Source organism: Triturus cristatus, chromosome 7 (genome assembly GCF_964204655.1).
Source record: "Triturus cristatus chromosome 7, aTriCri1.1, whole genome shotgun sequence".
NCBI lineage: Eukaryota > Metazoa > Chordata > Amphibia > Caudata > Salamandridae > Triturus > Triturus cristatus.
The window spans coordinates 986,846,894-986,859,503 of NC_140590.1; the positions used below are offsets into that span (position 1 = coordinate 986,846,894).

The 12,610-nt window shown below is 42.9% G+C and overlaps 1 protein-coding gene and 1 pseudogene across 1 annotated transcript in view; one reads left to right on the plus strand and one right to left on the minus strand.

The window, feature by feature from the left end:
- LOC146810964 (phosphatidylcholine:ceramide cholinephosphotransferase 2-like) overlaps positions 1–12,610 on the minus strand; it is a 166,206-nt gene that overhangs the window by 141,819 nt on the left and 11,777 nt on the right. The gene's annotated exons all lie outside the window — the stretch shown is intronic.
- LOC146810965 (uncharacterized) lies at positions 216–2,167 on the plus strand (annotated as a pseudogene).

The following is a 12,610-nucleotide window of genomic DNA, read 5'->3' on the forward strand; positions in this document are numbered from 1 at the left end:
ACATTATTTTTAGATACAAACTTTGCATTCTGTTTTTTCTTTAGAAATTATTTTTTAGAAAAGATAACTTAGGTATTCATCAAAATCTTAGTACTAAAATGGCTGGAACAGAAGTGACTGAACATCCGAAATCTAGTTTAAAACGAAGATGTTTTAAAAATTGTTTGTGTAGTATTTTCATACTAATGTTGATGTGGTTATTGTTAACTGTGGTAATGTCTGTCCTAATGGTAACTAATATTAGAAATAACACAAATAATAGTGAACGAGTGAATACAGTTACTAAAGAAACTACTACTGAAAAATTAAAAATAATGGATGAAAGCATGTATCGTCATGGCAAATCAAATAGTGATTTGTCATTAAATGTATTTACTAAACTCCTCTATGAATATGTTGATACCATGGATGTGAATGATTGTTATGTGTGCATGAAATTACCTTTGTCTGTCTCAGAAGGGGTGACATATCACCACCTTCCTTTAACATATGGTGTATCATGTAGTGTTGTGTCAAGTCTATTCTATGCAACAGGCAAATTGCACTAGTTATATTCAATCAAAAAAAGGGGGAGATGGGGGTAATGGTTAGGTCCACCCTCCAATGTACATGTAATCCTCAGTAAATCTGTAAATGTCAGATCCAAAAAACCTAACCAAGTGAATGGGGATTCCGCTGAATGCACGAAAAAAACAAGACCCCTGTCCAAAGAAAAGAAAATTCTTTTCTTGAGTCCACTCACTCGCCCAGGGTTGCCCCTAGGTGACATGCTTCATCATTGGGGCTATCCCAAACAGCTGCTGCTTGGGGTGTGCTGTGACTCACGGAACTACGTAGGAGCACTTTTTTGTGAAGAAATGTGTAGTGCAGTGTTCGTGGAGTATTATTATTCAAACATGGATGTCGCCTTTCCTGAAATTCCTATTCGAAGATACATAAACCCAGTGCTTAGTAGTAAAGATGCAGAATTTATGGGCGAGTTATTCTTAACAACGAGCCCAACAGATATAACATATGCTCATAAGAACAATCTAACATGTATTTTACGTGATGAAGAGAAAGATTTCTTAAATTTAGTAGAGGAAAGAAGGCAAGATTTCCAAAAGAAAGCTGTTGAGCAGAAATCATATGTACCGCCATGGGCTAATAAAGAAGAGGACTATAAGAAAGGCGAGACTCATGCTGCAATGTCCCTGGATCTGTCAAGAATGGGGAAATTTTGTCTACATAGACTAAAAACAGATTATAACAATATTTTCATTGGTTCCAGTGAATGTGAACATACCTTCTTAATTATGGGAGGTTGGGGACTAAAAGGTGGAACTGATCCTTTATTTCCAGGGATCTATTATGTGTCTGGTAAAATGCCTATTATAGGTTACCTGCACAATGGTATGATAGTTGTTACTTTGGAATAGTATTTCCGAAGGTTTATCACATAGACAAGAACAATGGAATCAATTAAATAAGTAAAGGACTAACATGGAGTAAAAGAGCAAGTTTTTAAGAAATAGTAGGTGACATATTTGGAGCACTGATTCCGTCAGTTGGAGTCGTATTGAATTCACATAAAATACGTAAATTGTCGACAGTAGTTGATCGTTTATCAACGGATACTGCTGGAGGATTTCTGATGATCAATACCGAAATGGTTGCAAATAGATCTATGGTTTTGCAAAATCGACTTGCCCTTGATATATTATTAGCAAAAGAGGGTGGAGTCTGTGGCATGTTGAAAATTCAACACTGCTGTACATATATCCCAGACAAAAGTAAAGGTATTGAGGGATATATTAAGAATATTACAAAAATTCATGAAGATTTGACCCCACTGGAGGTTGACGGTGTTTGGGAAAGATTAACAAAAAGTATTTCCGCTATAGGTAGCTGGTTTTCTACTTTTGGAAGTAGTCTGTTAGGGAAAATAATAATACCCATAACTTCAGTAGCACTGATGATAATGATGACGTATAAATGTTGCAAGAGTAAAACCAGAACCAGAACGATTACTGAAATAAAGAATAAAAGAATGGGAAGAAAGAGAAAAAGGGAAGAGATTGAGTTAGAGGAAATAAAAGGAAGTCTGTATGACAAAATGAAAGAATTGGACATAAAAGATGAAAATAAAGAATTTATGAAAGGGAAAGAAAATACGGAAATTAGATAAATAAAGTTGGCACTTGGTAATGATGGGTATTTTTATGATGGCTCAAAAATGCCATCAGAGGGGGGATTGATGGAGGAAGGATTCAAGAAAAACAAAACTTGCTCGGAGCAATCCTCGTTAATATTTACTAACTATTAAAACTGTGAATGGAATGAAATTAACATGCACCAGGCACAAATATGGGGAGAAAAGCTTTCCGCATGCATAAATTAATGTGAAATAAAATCGCAACGTTACTAAAACTTGCTGTAATCAGTGAAAATGCTTTGTGCACGTGCGAACCAGAATTGCATAGAAATAACATGACTAACTTGCTTTGAGGGAAAAAATCTTGCATGTGCAAGAAGGACTAACACGTGGTCTTGACGAACCACATGCCCGACATCTTCTTGCTTGAATTAAAAAGAAGGCTGCTATTGTTAATGCTTTTGCTCAGAAAAAATAACAATATCATGGGATAGAGTAGAAGTGGGTGGTGAACAGTGAGGATCATATGTTTAAGAAAATAACAACTGTTTTTGATTCTTTCATCAATAGTGTATGTTTGGGCCTGATACGATCATGACAATAAGAAAAAGGCGTCTGGGTGACGAATGAGTCGCGCATGCCTAGTGAACCATGATTGTGACCCGATGACCGAAGAATTGAACAGCGGCCAGCTGCCAAGGACAGGCGACGTGGGAAAGTGGTGCTATGTATCCCTCGTCTATGAAGACTGTATTAAGATGTTAATAAAAGTTGCAACAATACATGTATAAGAATTAAAGTTATGAATGAGCTAAAGGGGAAGGGTCTTCAGAACAATAAGATCGTTAATTAAAAGGAACATGTCAGCATGGTATGATGAAACTTCCCTTGCCCCGACCAATCATATGCAGAATTTCACTGATATTTGCAACTTTAGAGGGTTAGACATGTTGAATTAAAGACTATACATAGAGTAACTTAGAATAGAGAAGAGTCTTGTCTTGTCTTGTCTTGCTTGGAGATAGATGATGATGCGGAATAGTTGAGGTGCAGAAGGAGATGATACTGATCACGTCGATGCTGAGAGAGCGAGAGGTGAGAGCTGCTAGAAGAAGAAGAGAGAGAGCAGACTGGGAAGATTCAGATCCAATTGACAGCCTGATTAGATTTGAAGATTCCGGAAGAACATCGAGGAGGGAGAGAGTGTAAGAGACGGAAGCATCGGGTTCTAGAGATAAGTTTAGTAAGTATTTGTCCTGTCCTGATCCTGTTCTATAGTCTTTGTCTCCTGTATCTGATTCAGGGGACCCCCAACAGTCCTTTGGCCAGAGGATTGGTTTTCCAGATTTTCATAACTAGGTAACTATTAGCCAGTCTCGAATTTGCATATTTCTTTGCAAATGTAATTTGTCTTGAACCTGCTGTCTCTACAACTATCCACTCTTATGCATTTTGTTGCCGAATGAGTTTGTGTTGAATGATTGTTTTGTAAAATGAAATGTTCTCTCCTATGCAAAGAATGACGGAGTTTGCACTGTGAATTTTTATCTGTGAGCGTTCAACTTATGATTGAAAATTTAGATAAAACATATGAATCTTACCTGTGGTTATTTTACTGAGATCTATGAAATAGTTAGATAGCTGTTAATATCACCATCAACTAACTCAAGTAATGGTCCATCGACCAGAGGAAAGAGTGTTGATCAGTGAAAGATTAGTTAGTTATAAAATGTTGTCATAAATTGATTGGGATTACAGAAAGCTAACTAATCAGAACTGAGTAAATTATAAAACGTGACAACCCCCCCCCCCCCCCCCCCCGCAGCAGATCTGCCAGGGAATGTGGATGAAATATTTGGGTTACATGCATATGGGCCCCATTGAATGGTTGACTGTAAAGTGTTCATCCTTGGCCTTTCCGCTGGATCAGGACCACCGTTGGCGTGACTCCGGATGTTCCAGCCAGTCCCTGATCGGTATGAGTGTCAGAGGGAACACACATGATTAGGACCAGTATACCTGTAAACTGGAGAGTGAAACAAAGTCCTGCAGGATCTGCATAAGGTCCAGGAGGGATGATTCCAAGTTGCAGAGTAAAATCAGGGCATTATCAGCATATAACGAAATTATGTGGTGCATTTCATATTTGTGTATGCCCCAGTCTACTGCTCGCTAGCGAAGCCAACAGGCCAGAGGTTCCATAGCGAGGGCAAAGATGAGGGGTGATAGGTGGCAACCTTGTCTCGTGCCCCTGTGAATGATGAACTTATCAGAGATCACCTGCCCTGTTTTAACTTGCACCTCCATATCGACATACAGGGTGCACACCCAGCCTAGGAATCCCGGGCCGAACCCCATGTTGGTGAGGGCTGAAAAGAAGTATTCCCAGCCAAGAGTGTTGAATGCTTTTTCGATGTCCAACGACACCACCACCTGGTCGTGAGCTTCCGATGGGGTATTATACAAGAGGCGCAAGAGACAGCGTACGTTTAAAAATGTGCTGCAGCCCGGGATGAACCCCAATTGGTCTGTGTGGTCCAACGACTGTATGAGTGGAAGAAGACGATTAGCCAGCATCTTACCTAATATCTTGCAATCTAGATTAATGAGGTTTGGGCAGGGCCACTATGAGAGCCTTGTGGAGTGTGTCTGGCAGGCGACATGGCTCCCTGGCCTCATTAAAGATGTCAAGAAAGCGCTGTGGGGTCTGGGAGGGGAATATAGCATAGTACTCGATGGGTAGACCATCAGAGCCCGGGGTCTTACCTCGGGAGATCTGAGACATGGCAGTGCGTACCTCCTCTAACCACAGGGGTTAATCCAACTCAACTCTTTGTAGTGCATTCAAATGTAACAGGTGCAAAGCGTCAAAGAAACCTTGCAGGTCATGGATTTGCAAAGGGGCCGGGCGAAGTAGAACTCGCTATAGTAATTCCGAAAGGCCACGTTTATTTTCAGTTGTGTGGAAAGCAACATCCCATCCCCCAATCTTATTGCAGCTGTAGGGGCATGCTGCTGATCCTCATTGATCAGCCGTGCCAACAGTTTCTCGGCACGGTCTCCTTCGGCATGTTGCAAAGCCAACGTCGGTTTATTATCATGCTTGCTCAAAGTTTGTTCCGCTTCGGAGCGTTACTTGCAAATTTGCTTGAGCTGTTCAGCAGTAGCCGCCTGATAGGCCAGCCTCAACTCTTGGAGACGGAGGTCGTGTTCGATAAGTAAGGAGGTCCACAGACAGTCTCTTGCGTATCCCCCATGTGGTCGAGAAGCAGTGGCCTCGTACCACCACCTTATGAGCATCCCATTCAACAACATGGGTTGAAGCAATGCCGTTGTTAAGAGTGAAGTAGCGCTCCATGCATTGGGCGAGGGTATCCATAAAGGTGGATCAGACAGAGCCTCCAATTGTAGTCGCCATGTGGGTATGAGGGGATGGGAGCACCCCATCGAGTAGTCAGCATTAGAGGAGAGTGATCGGATAGAGTGAGCACCAGATACTCCACTACGGCCAACGGAGCGCCGAAGTGGGGCTTACAAAGTAGGAGATCAATTCTGGTGTGAACATTATGAACGGGAGAATAGAAAGAGTATTTACGGTCTGTCGGGTGTGTGAGCCACCAGGCATCATGTAGACACATGTGGGTTACCCACTGACAAAGATGGTGAGCAGCATGTTCAGATGGTGTTGCTCGGAGCAGGGGAGTGGAACAATCTAAAACTAAGTCTGCGACAATTAAAATCCCTGCCCCAAAAGGCGGGTGATGACAGTCACAAAAAAGTGCCAGGGTCAGGGTATCAAGGAACTCCCATTGGCAGGAGTTTGGAGCATATATCGTAGCAAGGGCCACGGGGGAACTGTTCAGCTGTCCCTCCAGCACCACACACCTAACCTCTGTCTGCACTTTCTGAGTGGCCACAACATATGGTATTTCCGGTACTATCCATATGAGAATCCCGCAGGCAAAGGAAGAGGTTGTGGTGCCATATACCTGTCCTCACCACCATGCTCAGAGTATGTGTCATTCAGTGGCGGTGGGGTGTGTTTCCTGAAGCATCGCTATATGGACATGTCTTCTCTTAGGGTAAGCATATATATGTTCCATGGCGTTTCAGTTGCATAGCCATGCCCTGTACGTTCCGAGTCATGAGATGATATTGGGGAACATGTGTGTTTGTCTACGTGCTGGAAATGAGGAGCATAACATGCGTCAAGAGGGAAGTGATGCGCAGTACATTGTCCTGGAATACCCATGCAGTGTAGGGTGACCTTAGGGAATTCCGGTAAATGTTGAGGATCAAACCGGACATTAGTAAAGCAACTCGTAAAATCATAACATTAATGTGAAATCATAATCCCCCCCAGGACAATTGCCTGTCAGGCCCAGTCCAGTTAAGCATCCCTAAACCTGTCAACGAAGGTAACAGTAAGTGTAAAAAAAAAAACAATATAGCATTGGAAGATAAGAGTCCACGTAGAATGCTGTGGGAGGCGTGGCTTCAGAGTAAGGGGAGTAGGCGGCACTAGTGCCATAACAGCAATATCTAATGTAGCGATGGAGTGGGCCCAATAAGCCTAAACATCTTTCAGTCCCGTGCCCATGTCATGCTACTTACAGGATATCAGCAAGCGATGTGGGAGCATCAGCCAGCACCAAGTCGTCGTCCCATCCCCAAGACTATACTCACAGATCATCTACTGACCTGGGAATCACCTTCGGTCTGTGGTGAATCCTGCCTGATGAAGAGTGAGAGCCACCCGAGTCTGATCCTGCTTCCGCAGGGTGTCTGTCCTGTAGGGGGGCGAAGGGGTTTGCACTGTGAGGGATGGCCTCCACCGCCGCTCGGGCTTGCTCCTCCACCACTTGGTCTTTAGAAGTCTGTGTTCTCGGTGGCGGCTCCTGGTTTGGGATAAAGCCAGGTATCCTCAGATTGCTCTGGGGATGTCGATTTCACCAAATCATTCACGTGGAGCCACGTCCAGGAACCGTCTGGGGATTAGAAGATGTGGGGCAATTTCCCCATTGATAACGCTTAATTTGGCGGGGGATAAGAGTGCATACTTGAAGTCCAGCTCCTAAAGGCGTTGTTTGACACGTAGGAATGATCCGATGTGACGTTGCACTTCCAGCGTGAAATCAGGCTAAGCTGAAATCTGAGAAAATTTCATGAGACCATGGGCCCTTGGTGCAAAAGTGTAGCAGGAGCAGGTACCGATCCCGGTAGCTGAGGAGGCGTTCTATGATGAGGTGGAGTGAGCACCCGGTAGGGGGGGGTGGCCAAGGGTGCAGAGCGTTCTAATATGCTTTTAAAATCACTTGCTGCCTCCTTCCTGGCCTCCAACATTTTTGGGCAACAATATAAATGTCTTGATAACTCCAGTGATTAATGTTCTTAGTAGAGAGAGATGGTGTTTTGTCTAGTGGAAGGTTTGACTCATGAAAAGGAATGGCAGAGGTGTAATGTGCATGTTGCTAAGAACATGTGCCATGCAGATCATAAAGTGCACATAATGTGAATAAGTCAGTGGGTTACTGCTTTTGTCAGCGAGACCCTATTGTTACTTGCAGTTAATAAGTTAAAATCCTAACATAGAACAGTGAGCTATTAACTGTCATGTAAGAGCAGCATGCAAACTCCAAGGTATAAATTAGAGAGTTATGTTTTTTACCCCAGTATTCGATTATCCTACTGTTGCAAAAAAGGGTTCATTTGGGTAGAAATAAATTCTGATTATTAAAGAGAACCCCCAACCATGGTATTATGTTTTTAGGTCTCGCCTGAGCCAGCGCATGCGCTGCACTGCAAGACATTTAGTAGGTGGGTTTTGAAAGTGCTACCACAGGCTTTTGCTGGCCTCAAGCTTGCGGTTACGCGCACGCGCACAGGCGCCATCTGTCTTTCCTCTGTCACGGGTCATTAAGTGCATGGCGATCACTTTCACTTTCGCGGCCACGCGGCTGTGTCACTTTCTCGACCGCATGGCCAATGCTTGTTCTATATGTGCATTACTTTAGATCCCACGTGGGGTTATATTGGCACACCGCTTCCGGCTGTAACTTTGCAGCACTTATGGCATTTAATTTGCTACTTTCAATTATGCCCTGCAACCCGCCGGACTTGCACCCCACACCATTGAGGATTCCCGGACTGTACAGGCCATTGCCGTCGACGCATTATGGTTTTTCACGTCAGCCCACACCCCACGGGGGACATGTCTTTTCTATTTTTTCTTTTTCCTTTCTTACATTTTTTTTTTTTAATCATGTTCATTTCTACTTTAGTTGCCACTTTACATTTTCAGCAGACGAAGGCGCGGTATTAGACTTATTGCCTTTCCCGGCAGTCTCTCTTCCCTGACTTTTTCACTGGCCCGGTTTCCATGACTACAACGGATGCCGCGCTGGATCAGGTTTTCTGCCACATTCCTGACGTTCCTTACATGCACAGTTACTAGCAGACAGCGATAACATCCCAGGTATGACACGCCCCCAGAGTCTCTCTTCTTTCACTTTTTCCGGTGAGCGCGCGATTGTATGCGCTATATATACCGGCCCACCTCACTGACAACGGATTCCACTCTACCCTAAGGCGGTTCCAGGAAGTAGCTAAGGTCGCTCACGGCTCCAGGTAAGCGGGATGCCTCCGCACCTATATGCAACACTTTTTCCTAGTAGTCACTTTCCTCTGTCTGCGTTCTTGTGCATGCCTACCTTCACGCATTTCCGCTTCTCTCGCCTGTCTGTCCTTATTGTTTTCAGGCCTCCTACCGTTGCCCCTTTCCACCTTTTTACCTTTCTGCCCTTCCCCAATCTCCAATTGGTCACTACACCTTATCTGGTAGTTTCCGCCTTGGGGGACTGAATCTGGGCTTTCCTCTCTATCACCCGAGACTTCCACGTTTGGACATTTTTTGCAGTCTGCGTCCTGCATGCCATCGTCCCTCGTTTACCTCCCTGCTGTCCCCTGTCTGAGTTCATACCCCTACACGGCAGCCCACACCCTGTAGGGCCTTTACTAGCCTCTACTTATGTCCCTGTGCGGTGGTTTTTCACCATACTTCTAGACCACGGCACCCTATAGGCGTACTGAGGCCATGGCCGGGTCTCCCATTCCCTATGCGCTTGCACGTGTAAAACTCATTATTGACACAGCGGGTATAAACCCCAGCATGACGGCCCACATCACCGTTAGTCTCAAACTAGCCCCCTGTTGTCCCGTGCAATTTCTGTGCACTTGTATCCCACACCACTACTTACTTTAAAATTAAAACTAACAAAAGAGGTAAACTTATCTTAGATGGTTTACTTAAAGTTGAATGCTTAATAGTAAATGGGAGGCTTCCGTCTGACTCCCCGGCAGCTTATACTCATAAATCTAATAAGGGAAAATCTATTATTGATTTTATCATGGTAGATTATGCCGGTTTTCACCTACTGAAGGATATGAAGATCATTGAGTCTTCTCTTAGTGACCATAATGCATTGATGCTTTCTGTCTCCATTAATCTTCAGAAAGTGGATCCGTGGAGTCTGGATATAGATTTTGTGAATTTTGATTCCAGCTCAGGGAAATGTTTTTGGAACCCTTGTACTGTTGAAAATGTGGTGCCTCTTTTGTATTTTACTGTTGAGAATTTACCCCTCTGGGAAGGGAGAGAGCTGTTGAGTTTTATTAATTTTTTAGATTCTGTAACTGCCAGTGCAAAAAAGAGACCAGGTGTGAAACAATCCCTCGTAGTCCCTCATCCTCTACGGGCTATAAACAGAGAAATAAACAAAGTGGTAAGGGGACAATTTTTACTCTTTACCCAAGAAGCTAAGTCTAAGTTGTTTATTTTAAAAAGAAGGAGAGGTAGGCTTAAGGCCCGTTTAAAACGTTCTAAGGAAGATGCCCTCTGGATTCAACTGAGGGAAGCTTCTTATAATGGCCAAGCCAAGACATTCTGGTCCTTAATTGGCAAAGGTTGTGGTACCAGAGCCAGTCCCACGCCTATCGCCATTGAGGAACAGGTGTGGGTTCATTATATCGAGAAGTTGTACAGTAACAATAATTCTCAAGTTTTTAATGTTGAATCTGATAATGTCCCACGTATACTTGACTGTCCAACGGAAAAAGAAATTGAGTGTGCCATTAAGAATATGCGCTCCTCTGGTGCGATGGGTCCTGATAAAATCCCAATTTCAGTATTAAAACACCAGAGTGAACTTTGGAGTAAAATACTCTTTCCAGTGTTTAAATTTTGTTTCTCTAGTGGAACAGTCCCCCCCTCCTGGAAAGGTAGTATTATTGTCCCTATATATAAAAAAGGGGCAAGAGATCTACCGCAAAATTACCGTCAAATCGCTTTGCTTGATGCCATTGGTAAGGTTTTCGCAAAATGTGTGCTTACTTTAATGAATCAATGGGTATCTGAACATAAAATCCTTCCCATGGAGCAAACAGGTTTCAGACAAAATCATGGAACTTTAGACAACCTGACTGCATTGCAAGTTATTAATGAAAAATATGTGAAAGTCCGTGGTGGTCAGGTATATGGCGCCTTTATTGACTTCTCCACCGCCTTTGATAAAGTAGATAGAATTCTGCTGTGGAGAAAGTTATTTAACTTAGGTATGCCCCCATTCCTGATTAAGTTAATTCGCGCCCTTTACTCTGACACCTGGTGCAGAGTTCTACTTGGAGGTGAACGTGGAGTATCTAAATTAATTCCCACTTCCAATGGGTTGAAGCAAGGTTGCCTTTTGGCTCCATTGCTATTTTCCTTATATACAGTTGATTTACCCGTCACACTTTCTGCTTGCGCCGGTATTGCCCCGTCCTTGGGCGGAGTTCCAATTGCATGCCTTATGTATGCAGACGACATCCTGATTTTGGATCTCACCCCAAAGGGCCTGAACAATCGGTTACAAGCACTTTCTGAATATGCGGAAAGTCATTTCTTATCAATAAACACGGCAAAAAGCAAAGTAATTTGCTTTTCTGGTAGAAAGAAGTCTAAATGCCTTAATTATCCATGGGTTGCGGGGGGGAAAAAACTGGAATGTGTGAAATCTTACACCTTCCTAGGTAAAATTGTCACTTATAATTTAAGTGACAAATTACACATTGATAATAACTCTCGGAAGGCTATTTCTCAGGGAAAGAGTTTAGTTTCCCTGTATAAAGCCACAGGTAGAAGGCATTTTTCTATTCTTCTAGATGTTTTTAGAGCGAAAGTTCCGGCCTCCCTGTTATATGGAATTGAGTTAATTGATGTAAAAAAGTGGAGTTTTTTAAACTCTGCGGAAGGGAAAATCTTACGCAGTTTAATGTCTGTAGGTACAGCAAATTCGACTGCTTCCTTGAGACAGGAACTGGGTTTACGTAGCAGCTGGGTTCAAGGTCTGGCAAGTATCATACGTTGGGTAGTAGCTTTATCTAAAGGTGAACCTAATACCTTAAGAGATCTTATAAAAAATGAATTATTAGGATCTTTTAATGATTTCTCCCTGATTGTAAAAAACTTCAGATTTGCCGTGTTACAATTGAAATTGGATGAGGAGACTTTATTTTTATTATCCTATCATCAATTAAAAACTGTTCTGAAGTCAGCCTCCTGGGAATTGGGGTTTTGTCAGGATAGAGACTTCTGTTTAGCAAAAAAAGGTGGTACGCCTGTTATCGAATCTTATACCCTGCGGAAAGCTCAACCGTATATGTATTGGAACATCTCCCATGGCGTCAGACGCCTTGTGTTCTTATTAAGACATAATCTGCTTCCGCTGAAAGTTCTACATGCCAGTTGGTATGGTCATTCGGCATGCTGTGATCTTTGTCAATTGTATGATCAGGACTTAGATCATGTCATGTTTCTTTGTCCTGCACTGATGTCATGCAGGCGTAGGTGGTTAAGACCAATTTGCTTACAACTCAACATATTATCTGCTTCTTTATTTAAGGCAGCCTTGATTAATCCACCTAATGAAATGTTTGCTTTTAAACTGTACAACTTTTTTAAATGTTTTTTGGACCTGTATTAAGATGTCCCGTGTAATTGTTGATGGAATAATATTTCATGTATTTTTTGTTTTGTATATATATGTTGTTTTATGTGGACCTCTTAAAGAGTTCCTTATCATAATAAAATAAACTTGAAACTACTTGCTTTAGGCGCACCGGGCCTTAACTGGGTCTCCTATTTCTTCAATACCCGCATGTCTCAGATCCAACGTGGATGCAGCGGGTTATAATTTGACGCCTTTTTCTGATTACACTTCTACACGGCAACCCACCCCCCATAGTCTCTGATAATCACATGTGGGCCCGTGTTTGTTTCAATTGACACCTTGGTTTCACCCTTGATATGTGTCTGACACACCAAGGACCATTCTTTGGGCTACCCACGACCCTTGTAGCATTATTTCCTTATTTCCGTCGGGGCGACACAGGGTTCTTCTTGACCTCTGCGCCCACCAGCACCTTTTGAAGCATCTTTGA